The sequence below is a fragment of the Peromyscus maniculatus genome, chromosome 7 (assembly GCF_049852395.1).
Source record: "Peromyscus maniculatus bairdii isolate BWxNUB_F1_BW_parent chromosome 7, HU_Pman_BW_mat_3.1, whole genome shotgun sequence".
Lineage (NCBI taxonomy): Eukaryota > Metazoa > Chordata > Mammalia > Rodentia > Cricetidae > Peromyscus > Peromyscus maniculatus.
The window spans coordinates 94,898,102-94,910,546 of NC_134858.1; the positions used below are offsets into that span (position 1 = coordinate 94,898,102).

General features: G+C 47.4%; 1 long non-coding RNA gene across 1 annotated transcript; it reads right to left on the reverse strand.

The window, feature by feature from the left end:
- Positions 1 to 8,581: 8,581 nt before the first annotated feature.
- LOC143274146 (uncharacterized) lies at positions 8,582 to 12,040 on the reverse strand. Its single transcript, XR_013052577.1, has 2 exons — positions 11,954 to 12,040; positions 8,582 to 8,708 (listed from the first exon to the last, which is right to left on the reverse strand). It is a non-coding gene; the product is annotated as an uncharacterized LOC143274146 (long non-coding RNA).
- Between the last annotated feature and the right edge of the window lie 405 nt (positions 12,041 to 12,445).

Sequence of the window (12,445 nt, forward strand, 5' to 3'; positions counted from 1 at the left end):
GGATTTAAAGCCTGGGAGGAGCTTTTTATTTAGCTCAGCCCCTCATCACACAGTGATAAGTGAGCCGGGAGAGGTTAAGTGCAGCAGAAGCGTGGACACTGTGAGGACAGGGGCTTGCTGCATTAATGAGGGAGACACTCCATGATGGCGGAGGAAAGAGGCGGGGTGAGGTGACTTCCTGGTCCGAGTCTGAGGAGGGCCACTCCCGTTTGCACAGTCCTCAGTTCCCTTGTGTTGCTAGTCTGGAAGCCACTTTATGCAGAGAGGGCCTTAGAAGTGGCTTCTGGCTAGATAAGGAGAGAAAAGACAAGACAATGTGTTTCAGGCCTTGTCTATAGGGCAGGAACTGGGCAGGACATTTTAAACCACTATTCCACCAGCCCCGATTTCCCCTGATTAATGGGGTTCATCAGCACCTAGGTGGATGCAGTTATGTTTATTAGTCTTCTGACCTGGAGACACATGTCCCTGTCCTGAGTCCAATGGAAACGGGTTCCCTCACTGCCTGTGGCCCACATGCAAGGTACTGGACTCCTGGGCAATGCTGCTTCCTCAGCATTTGGCCATCACCATCTTCTGTGCCATCTGTATGGTTAGGTGAGAGAGTTTAGAACCACTTGTCAGGACCTGGTCATTCTAATGGCCTAATGGCAGAGACATATACTAGGTAGAGATGAAAAGAATTCTTCTTCTTCCTTTTTTTCTTTTTTTCCACATTGCCTTCTGGGCGTGTTGCATATCCCCCTGTGAAACATGCTGCTGTGTTATACACGGCTCAGACACACGTTTATTCTGTTTATGCATTTGTCGACAAGCAGTTTTTGTTCTAAGACTGATGGACCCTTGGTAAGAGGCCCTTGCTTTTCTACTGCATCCGGCACAGGCCCTGCCTCGCGGCTGGTTACGCAGAGGTCTTCTGCAGATTTATAGCTTGTCCTGGGTTTCAGCTTCAAGGGTCCTTTAAAGTTAATCCAGGCCTGCCACAGTCCTCAGGTGCCCAGTTATAGGCTTTAAACCTGCAGGAGCAGACCATGTGTGTCCCCACTCCATTCCCCACTTGCTGCAGATATTAGATTGGACTATGAATCTCTGGGATTTCAAGAGATTCAGACTTAATGACCCAGCTCTGGCTCATGTCTATAAAAGTCAGGGAACCTTAGCTAAGCTAGTCAGCACAACTGGCCGGGAGATCCACAGAGAAATGGAGTCTCAGCTGCAGGGAGGAGAGGGTAGAACAGGGAGATCCACAGAGAACTGGGGTCTCAGGACTCCAGGGAGGAGGGGGGTGGAGCCGAGGTACTTCTGTGGGCAGCCCCAGAGAAACTGAGGCAGCCCACCAGTGAGGGCCCAGCAAGCAGGCTTTGTCCTTGCTCAACCTCACTTTCTCCAAGGACAGATCAGGGAGCTGGGGGCTTTGCTGGATGAAACCTGAAATCATTTTCCCTTCCACTGAAAGGACACCCCATCCCAGTGGGAAGGAGGGCATTAACATTGTGTCAAGTCCTCAGCTTCCTGGGACAGAGTGGCTGGAAGTGGCATGTGGGCAGCGGCCACAGTTCAGGCAGATTTTTTTTTTTTTTTTTTTTTTGGTTTTTTTATTATTATTATTATTATTATTTTACAACACCATTCAGTTCAACATAATAGCCACAGAATCCCCTGTTCTCCCCCTCTCGCCCACCCCTCCCCCCAGCCCACCCCCCATTCCCACCTCCTCCAGATCAAGGTCTCCCCCGAAGATTTTTTTTTTTTTCAAGACAGGGTTTCTCTGTGTAGCTTTGCGCCTTTCCTGGAACTCACTCTGTAGCCCAGGCTGGCCTCGAACTCACAGAGATCTGCCTGCCTCTGCCTCCCGAGTGCTGGGATTAAAGGTGTGCGCCGCCGCCGCCGCCGCCGCCGCCGCCACCGCCGCCGCCGCCGCCGCCGCCGCCGCCGCCGCCACCACCACCCGGCCTAGTTCAGGCAGATTTGAGGAGCATATGTGCAGACTTGGCCTGGCCACTTGGTGGTTCATGACCTTGGATAGGCACTTCCTCAATGAGCTTTAGTTGCCTTTTCTTTAAAGTTGGAAGCAGGAATGCCTTCCATACGGAGCTATGATGAGGACTGAAGGGTGGTGTTTTTGAAGGGCATGGCAGAGGGCAGGGAGGGACTTGGTGTTGTGAAGCAGAAGTGGTTGCATCCATGATATAGGTGAGCAGAGATGCAGAGATGTGAACAGGTGACCCCACTCAAGGTTGCCGAGCAATGAGAGTGCGCCAGGCTCTGTTCGCTTCTGCCTGTTGCTGATTCTCAGACTCTGTGAGCTGAGATTTCCCCATTGTTTGTCCTGTATTTTCCCCCTCCCCTGGGGGCTGCCTTTGTCGTGTGTGTGTGTGTGTGTGTGTGTGTGTGTGTGTGTGTGTGTGTGTGTGTGTGTGTGTGTGTAGGGGGGTGAAGGTAGAACCACTTCCCCTAAAGCACCAGAAGCAAGACTTGCTGCTCATCCCCACGGAGGCTCATGGATCCAAAGCAAGATCACCAGTCTCCTCACTTAACAGAAATCCTGGATTTCTCACATGTAGCGGATGGACTCACTGTGGCAGGTTGGTTGGACTGTCCTGAGATTCTGTCCACTCCCATTATACCCCGCCCTTTGTCTCCAGGATCCTACTCACACTCCAGGACTCTTCACCAATAGAACAAATGGCCTTGGGAGACGTGGAAAGCAGGGAAGTCTGGGTACCTCCTCTTCCTAAGGTAGGAACTGCTTTGTCTTTAAGAAGCCAATAAGATTTGCATGGGTCACTCCCTGCCAACTTGCCTGGCTTTCCACAGAGGCTTAACTCAGGAAGAACCCCATAGTCCAAAATTAGACTGTTGTGGATTATTTGTACACTGTGTGAGGATGTATGGCTGTGATTTGGTGTAATAAAAAGCTGAATGGCCAATAGCTAAGAAGGAGAGTGTAGGCGGGACTTTGGGGCAAAGAGAGAACTCTGGGAAGAAGAAAGGTGGAGTCTCCAGCCAGATGTAGAGGAAGCAGGATGGATGGTATGGAGATGAGGTAACAAGCCTCATGGAAGCATGTAGATTAAAAAACATGAGTTAATTTGTTATAAGAACTAGTTAGGAACAAGCCTAGGCTAAGGCTGGGCTTTATATAATTAATAATAAGTCTCTGTGTTGTTATTTGTGAGCTGGTGGCCTGAAGAAAAATCTGACTACGTTAGACTTAGTCTGTCCTCCGTCAGACTCAGGATGCTGTGGGTCTCTGTAAGAGAAGCCAAGTTCTGGCACCTGTGCAGGCAGAAGGGACTAACCATGTCATGGCTTTTAGGTGATGAGGAAGACTAGAGAGTATAATGGAATGGTGGGATGGCCCTTGTGGGGCTAGTCTGGCGCCAGGTTCTTTGTAAATCCCACTTCTTTAGTTCTCAAGATGACTGTGTAAGGTATCATTAATTCCTATTTACTGACTAGGAAACTGAGGGTCCGAGATCTGGACGACTAAGATGTTTTTCATTTGTTCATTAATTCATTCAACAATTACTTACTGTCTTAGTGTGGGTTCCATTGAAGCCTTGCTGAGGCAGAGGTTTCATTGCATGTGATCTATAGAGGGGTTGTTCTGAGAGGTTCCTGCAAGGAGATGAGGGAAACAGAACGGGCATGGAAAAGAGCCAAGCAAGGATGGATGGGGTTCTCGGCCTTCGTTGGAATCCCAGGGCTTTTTATAGCAAAAATAATACTGAAGACTTGCCCTATTTAGAGTCAGGAGGCTGGGCTCTTGTGACGCTGTATTCTTCAGTCACTGGCCCTGAGGGTGGTGGTTCAATGTCTCTGAGTGAAGCACTCCATGTCAGCCAAAGACGATCCTCAAGAGAGGGCCACGGCTATGAGCTGACCCACCCATAGGGAGCTGGAGGTAAGTGTCTAGACACTTCAGTCTGCCTAGACTGAGGGACTCCTGGGCTTCAGGGCTTTCTCTTTGGAAACTGCAGGAGCCCTGGAAAACTGGGTTGTTTATACTCTCTGATGATGATACGGCAAGTGGGGAGCCAGCCTGGTTTACCACAGTGTTTAAGGCCTTTGTATTACTTTTCTCTTTGCTGTCATCAAATACCTGGCCAGTAGCAACCTAAGGGAAGAAAGGTTTATTTCACCTCACAGTGCAGAAACTAGAGTCCATCATGGCTGTGAGGTGTCTTGAGGCTGTGGATGGGGCAACTTGCTCACATCTGGGTGAACCAGGAAGAAGAAAAAGATTAAATGCCGGGGCCCATTTGTCGTCTTCCACTTAGCAAACTGAGAGTCCCAGCACATAGGATGGTGTAGCCCACATTTAGACTTTCCCACCTTGGTTACACCTCTCTGGAAAAGCCCTGAAAGACGTACTCAGAGGCATGTCTCCTAGGGGATTCCCGATCCACTCATGTTGGCAATGAAGATTAACCACCACAGTGCTGATGTGTGAAATCTTGCCCATGATATGATACAGTGGTCAGTGGGTCTAGGCCCTGAGGTCCAGATTTGAGTTGCAAAAGCCTACCAAGGTAACTATAGCTATCCTGGGCATAAGGAGACTCTGGGTACCCAGGGATTCACAGAAGGAATGCTTGACCAGAATGCAGGGGCGGAACGTGGGGAGGAGACAGCTTTCCCAAAGGAAGCAACAGCCTGTAAAGATGTGGCAGCCAGGAAGGACTTAGCCAGCTGAAGAATCCAATCAACATTCAAATCAGGGAAATCACAGATGTAAAAGACAGAAGCTCAACAAAGGAAAAACATGAAACTCCAAGCATGGATCTGGAACTGCCTTGTGCATTATGTCATTCATGCTGAGAAACAAATTGCCAACATAGTGTATGACTCAAAAAGGTTTTAATCTCATAATTGCTGGGCTGCTATATCAGAGTATTGTAGCAGGGTGGTTCTGACTTGGGGTCTCTCCTGAGGTTGCAGATGAGGCATTCACCTCATGGCAGCTGATACATGACAGCTGGTGGCCTCACTTCTGCTCTGGCTCATTGAACGGCTGTGGGAAAGGGTCTTCAGTTCTTCTCTGGCTGTTGGAAAGTGCCCTCAGTTATTTACCATTAGCCCCTTCTACAGGTCTGGTTGACTGTCCTCTTCCATGACAACTGGCTTCTCTCAGTGCAAATCACCCAAGAGAAGGCAAGGTAGATGCAGCAAAGCCTTGAAGATGCACCCTGACATGTCACACTCTGCTCATCAGAAACAAGGTACTAATCCAGCTCCACACGTTAGGGGAGGAGAGTCTGGGCTCATCTCTGAAGGGAGACGTCAAATAATCTGTGAGCATATTTTACATCTACCACACTTCAGAGTTGACTGGAGCCAAGGAAAGAATGAATCTGCCATCCTTCTTCTCTTGTTTAGGGTTCTACCTCTCACACTGACATCTTTCCACACTGGTCCCCTAGTAGTCACATAATAATGCTGCTGGAGGGAGAGTTCCCACAGACCATGATGTCTATTACACGAAGTGGAGGTAGCGAACAACTCCTACGAAGATGACAGGTGAACGATGCGATGCCTCTTGGCCGGCTTCCATTCTGGGGGTGATTAGAATGCTGGCTGGCGTGGGAGGGCTGGAGTCAGCAGGGAAAGACACAGCTGGAAGGATCCTAAGGATGCCGATGCCGGAGGCCTCCCAAACCACACAGAGGAGCCAGTATCGATTCTGAAGCACCGGCGTCAGAACAAGGGCATGGCGTGATCATATCTATCTGTGGGCCGATTATCCTGGCAGCAATCCAGAGCTGGATTCAAGCAGGCTGATTGGAGACAAGAATGCTCAGAAGTGATTTCAGTGATACAGTTAGAAAAAAACGAATAAGAATTTAAAATGTCGTCACTGTGGTAGAATTTTACTTACTCTTGCTTGGCCGTTGGGAGAGGATTCCAGATAGGGAAAATTTCTCGGGCTGGTTATCAGTTACTTGTTAGAACACTGTTCCCGTAAAGCCCTCACAGCCCTCGTTTGCTTGCTGGGTGTTTACGAGACACTGAGACACATCAGCGGTTAAGCCAAAGGAATGAGTTTGCAACGGTAAAGTGTCAGGCATCTTGGCAGGTTAGTAGGGGAGAAATTTTTGCATAGGAAAGATAACTGCTTTCTTGCCCAATGCACAAGCTGTGTTCTCCCATGATAATTAAATGTTAGGGACCTCTGCTTTTGTATCTTTTTATATTTTATCCTCACAACCCCTGTGAGGTTGACTTATACGAACATCGAGAGCCTGGCCTTCTGAGGGCAACTGCCAATCTACCTATGGCCTCACCACCAGGCCCAGGCATAGAAAACTGGGTAAAGTTGGGCACTATCAGCCTCAGGAAGAGCAGTGAGCAATGCCCCAGGCATTCTTCTAAGTGTTTTATAAATAATATCCTCTTTGAGTCTTACAGTGGCCGTTCAAGTGAGAACTGCCTGGCACTCACTTCACAGCTGGGAAAACAGAGGCCTGAAGAAGTTAGGCACACAGGACGGAGTCACCAACTGGGAAAGAGGCAATGATCCTTGTAGTGTTACACTGCCACACTGTCACAAAGGTTCTGGAGCAGGAGGAGCTTTGGATACAGATCTTCGAATGTGGGCTGCTGTATTGTGTGCTGCATCACTGTGTGCTCTGTGGCAGGCAGTGGGATAAGCTTGTGAACTAGCCACCTGGGGACATGTTGTTCTCTATGAGTCCCCAGGCAGGGTTAGGATTTCAACCATTGTCACTGCCCCTTGGGAAATATTTGAGAAGAAATAGGAATGAAAAGATGGGAATAACTAAACCAAAACCCAAACAACACATGCCTGGAAAATATAGTAACAACAATAATAAAATCAATGATACAATGTTAGACAGGAGATTATAGTAATATGTCATACTTTTTTGCCTCTGCATTGAGAAGAGGCTCTGAAACATTCTTTAGGAAAATCATGAGAAATCCCAATCCCAGTGAGGTCATTAAATGTAGCTCTCTGCATTTCTGACTGTCCTCCTGGGCATGACAAGGTCACACACACACCTTTTCCTTTGATAACAGATGTGTGTGTGTGTGTGTGTGTGTGTGTGTGTGTGGGGCTGGTGCTGGAGTTGTGGAATTGGCTCACTTCTCTGCAGGAGACTCTAAGAATTAATGTGCTCTCTACTTTGCTGTGCTTCCCAGAAGCTCACAGAAGGTCTGAGCTATGTCAGTTTGTCTCAGGGCAGAGCAGAGATGGACATTTCACTGATAGAGATATGGAGACACATTTCTTATCACATGGTGTTGATTTTGGGTTGTTACTTCATAATCTATCAGGCCATGACTAATGGATAAAGTCTCCTCGACTAAAAGAGCCCTGTGTTTCCCTGCTGAAGGAATTGGTGTGAGTCTCAATTACAGGTGATCTAGGGGACAGACATGGCAGCTAGGCTGCGACTACACACATGGCTCACCTCAAAGTCACGCAAACTGAAATAGATTAAAAATGGAAAATCAAAAAGAAGATCATAATGACACTTGAAAGAAGCATGGAGATTTAAGTCTTCAGAGTTTCTCCATCTGTCACAGTTCTCATGCAGAACAGTGACAAAAACAATATGTGACAGATTTTCTTTTCCAGGGCAGCCTTGACAATATCTGCCATCCCATATGCTCTTCTGCAGAGTGACCTTGGCATGCCTCCATCAAGAGCTGGAGCTCATTCTACATCCTAGTATCTGGGTGGGTTGTGGCTGCTTTGACCTATAGGGTAAGAAACATTACTGCCCAGTTCTTTATTTCTTTTTCTTTCTTTCTTTCTTTCTTTCTTTCTTTCTTTCTTTCTTTCTTTCTTTCTTTCTTTCTTTCTTTCTTTCTTTCTTTCTTTCTTTCTTTCTCTCTTTCTCTCTCTCTCTCTCTCTCTCTCTCTCCCTCCCTCCCTCCCTCCCTCCCTCCCTCCCTCCCTCCCTCCCTTCCTTTTTTCTTTCTTTCTTTCTTGGCAGGTTTCAAAGACATGGCTTCTCTGTATCTTTGGAGCTTGTCCTGGATCTCTCTCTGTAGACCAGACTGGCCTCGAACTCACAGAGATCCGCCTGCCTCTGCCTCCCAGGTGCTGGGATTAAATGCATGTGCCACCACTGCCTGGCACTGCCCAGTTCTTGAAGGGGCCTTCAGTTGTTGAGAAGCTTCACCCCTGTCTCCGTTTCCTGGCCTTTTGTAGAGAAGTCGGATTGCTCTGAGATTGTAGAGTTGACAGAAGGTCCAAGAAGAATGTTTAGGCTCTAGGATGAGATGCCATCACAGAATCTAATTCTATATCCTGAGGGCCATCCACAGCTGATGTTCTGCAGGCTAAGATGAAGTAACCAGATGAGTTTGTCTCAGGTTCTTAAGATACATAGTCATGAGTGAAATGAATGGTAGAGCTACTGTTTAGCGGACAAACAAAAGACAGACAAGCAGACAGCATTATCTATACACACACACACACACACACACACACACACACACACACACACACAAACACAAACACAAACACAAACACGTATACAACAAAACCCAGGTAGTGTAGGGAATGTTATTTTTCTCACTACTGTTATCAATAACTGCTAGAAACAACTCAAAGGGGGAGAAGTTTATTTCACCTATGGTTCCAGTTCATGATTGATTCTCTCCATTGTTCTCTGGGCTAGGATGAGGCAGATGATGGTGGGGAATGTGTGGCAGGGTTGCTCATCTCATGGAGGCTGGGGAAATAAGAGAGGGAGAAATGAAGTGAGTAGGGAGTGGCACTCCTTACAAAGGTATGCCTTCTACAGCCTGCTTTCTGTCTCTAGCCTCTACAGGCTAGACTCTCCGCCACCTCCTGCAGGAGCACCAGCAGCAGCTGGGGACCATGTCTTCAACACGTGAGCCTGTGCGGGACCTTCTGGTTGTCAGCCTAGCTTGGGGATTTCTCACAACAAACCATGGTCTGACACATGGATGCTTTAGGTGTATCCTCCAGGTGAGCTTAATGAGAAATAAAATATAGTTTGGGCCTTGCTTAGGCCACCCAGGGCACCCGAGCCACCTACTGCACAAGACTCTTGTCCTGGTTCCTCAGTCTGTTCTCTCCTCCGAAGGGTCTGGATCCATCCACAAAGAGGAAGAACCAGACTGCTTGAACGATGAAAATGTATTTTGTTGTCTTTGTTTCTGTAAGAGTAGATGATAACTCTCGGAGGAATATTAAATAAAAAGCTATAAAATAAGCTCTGCCGCAGGCAGAGCGTTTGCAGGGAAATTGGCTGTGTGATAGTTGTATTGTTAGAACTGAGTGAAGTAAGGAGGGGAGGAAGCACAGGATTCATCTCTACTGCAGACGTTCCCCCGCCTACCCCCCCGACATTCATATTCTCCAGTTTGAATCTTTATGAGGACACTCAATACATACTATGGCAACAGTCTCCCAACATAAGATAGTTCAACTTACGACTTTTCAACTGTAAGCTGGCATGAAAGCCATATGAACCTGGTAGAAGCCATGCTGCACACTTTGAATATCTTTTACTAGGCTAGTCATACCTGCCACAATACTCTCTTGTGATCCTGGGCAGCGGGAGGGGGCTGCAGCTCCCAGTCAGTCATGCAGTCACCTGGGGGAAACAATGGCTCCCGTGTCCTGTGTCGCCAGAGATTATGGTTGTGTTTTGTGTCTCATCGTGTTTCCAACAAATTACATGCAACATTCAGTTCTTTGTTAGACAATAAGCTTTGTGTTCGGTAATTTTATCCATCTGCAAGCTTATTTGATGTGAGTGTCCTGAACCTGTTTAAAGGAAGTTCAGCTAAGCTAGGATATTTGATAGGTTATATGTCTGAAATACATCTTTGGCTTATAGTATCTTTAATCTGGAATGGATTTGCTGGGGGGCAGAAACCCACTGTAAGTTGAGAATTTGTGTAACCACTACACACTGAAAATATACATATGCATGCATTTGAGTTATATAACAACATAATCATTTTATTGAATGAATTAAACTCCCATCATTGCTTTCAAATACAGCCTGTCAGATCTCTTAATTTTCCCCATGATGCTACCTCCAAAGGATTTCCTAACTTTTAGTCTCTTGTCAGTTATAATATCTCATTTTCAGGTGTCAAAATAAGTCATCAAATTGAAATACAAATTTTAATATTATATCACATCTCCCTTTGCTTTCCAGTTAGGATGGCCCAGATATCTAGGGATCTTTTGTGAGACAGGAGGACATGGTGACTCCTCTCTTGTCTTAGCTGTCATAGTGTCTTCTTGTACTACTGGCTCCTGAATGAACTCCCCACGGCCTTTTACTAATGGGTTTCCTCCCATGTAGCTGACACTATTTGGAGCAAGATTCCATCAGGGAGACTGGATCTCTCTAAGCCCTATGTTATCCACTTGACGCATCAGAGCTGCACATCCTTGCTCTTCTTAAAGTGGCAGGACAGTGCACCTAACTTGATTTCATCCCTCCTTGTGCCAGCTGGGTATGCATGATTTTCCAAGCAAGAATCAGTCATGTGTCTCTAGACTGACTGTGTCCAGACTCGCAGAGGAAGTTATCAGTGTCTGATTCTCCCCTTTGTAGAGGGATCAACTACTGGTACAACTGATGCTATCACAAACCACTCCCAAGCTCAGCCACGTGTAACTGTGTGCATTTATTCTCATCCTCACAGGTTCAATCTAACCAGTTTGGCAAACTGGCTTTGCCAGAGCAGCATGGCTGAAACTGTGGTTCCAGCTGGTCTTGGCTCTTCATGGCTGGGCTCAGATCTGATCTGTGTGTACCCCATCTAGACCAAAGGTAAGAAGTGACAGCTACCCCGTGGGAGCAGTGCCTAGGAGATGACAGACGTGCACAGAACAAACCTAACACTTCATACACAACTTTAGCCTCTGCTCACACCACACGTAGCTTCTGCAAGTCCTATGACTATGTCCAGGTCCCAGGGATGCAGTGGTGGGTGTGCTTTGTTTGCTACTAGGCTATAGCAAGACATCGGCGGAAAGAACACCCCTGTGGAAATGGCTGGGGGAGGGAATATTTGCTAACAGAAAACTAGTTGAGGGCAATCCCACCATTCTGGGGTAGGAGAGGCTTCCAAGCATCCTCTCTCTTCAAACCTTTCTCCCCTTCCCATCTTGAGGGGCCACTCCTGCGCCTCCATTTTGAAGGGAAGGAGGAGGCAGGGTCTAGTTTGTGTTCAGGGAATGGCTCCCAGGACTCAGCTTCTTGTGTGTAACCGGGTGCTGGATTTCAGCAGGTTCTGTGTGCGTGTGTCCAGAAAGTCTCTTGAAAATGAGTGTCTATGCAGCATTTTCTTTCTCAGCTTTGGAGCTCTATCCAACCAGGGGAAGAATCCTAGCCAAAGGAAAAGCTTGGTAAGATTGTAGTAGATTTCCCTCCCATACTGTCTGTTCTCTGTCTGTCTGTCTGTCTGTCTGTCTCTCTCTCTCTCTCACTTATTTACATATTTATTTATTTTATGTCCTGGCCACAATTTCCCCTCCTTCCTCTCCTCCCATTCCCACTCCCCTCTGCCCACTCTCCCCAATCAATTCCTCCTCTGTTTCTCTCCAGAAAAGGACAGGCTTCTCATGGATATGGATATCAGCCAAACATGGCATATCAAGTTGCAGTGAGATTAGGCATCTCTTCTCATATTAAGCCTGGACAAGGCAACCCAGTATGAGGAGAGGGGTCCCAAAAGCAGGTAAGAGAGTCAGAGACAGCCCCTGCTCCCACTGTTAGGAGTTCCACAAGAAGACTGAGCTATACAACCATAACATATATACTGAGGGCCTAAGGTCAGACCCGTGAAGGCTCCTTGTTGGTTCAGTCTCTGTGAGCTCCTTTGAGACTTGGTTAGTTGATTCTATGGATTTTCTTGTGATGTCCTTGACCCCTCTGGAGGCTACAATCTTTCCTTCCCCTCTTCGCCAGGATTCCCCGAGCTCTACCTTTTGTTCTGCGGTGGGTCTCTGCATCTGTTTCCTTCCGTTGCTGGATGAAGCCTCAGTCTATGAGTACAGCAGAATATCATGAGGCATCATTTCATTAACTTTTTCTTTTGCCACCTGTGTTTGGTAATATCCTAGGTCTCTGGGATATCTAGCCTCTGGATCCTGGCCTTCCACAAGTGTCAGGAGTGGTTCTCTCTTGTGACATGGGTCTCAAGGTAGACTAGTCATTGGTTGGCCATGCCCACAATTTCTGTGCCACCTTCACCCCAGCACATCTGGCAGGAAAAATTGTAGGTTGAAAGTTTTGTGGCTGGGTTGATGTCCCAGTCCCTCCACAGAAAGTCTTGCCTGGTTACAGGAGATGCAGTTCAGGCTCTGTATCCCTGTTGCTAGGAGTCTTAGCTAGGGTCACCCTCATAGATTCCTGGGAGTTTCCATTGCACTAGGTTTCTTGGTCACCCCTGAAATGCCCCCCCCACTTCCAGTTGT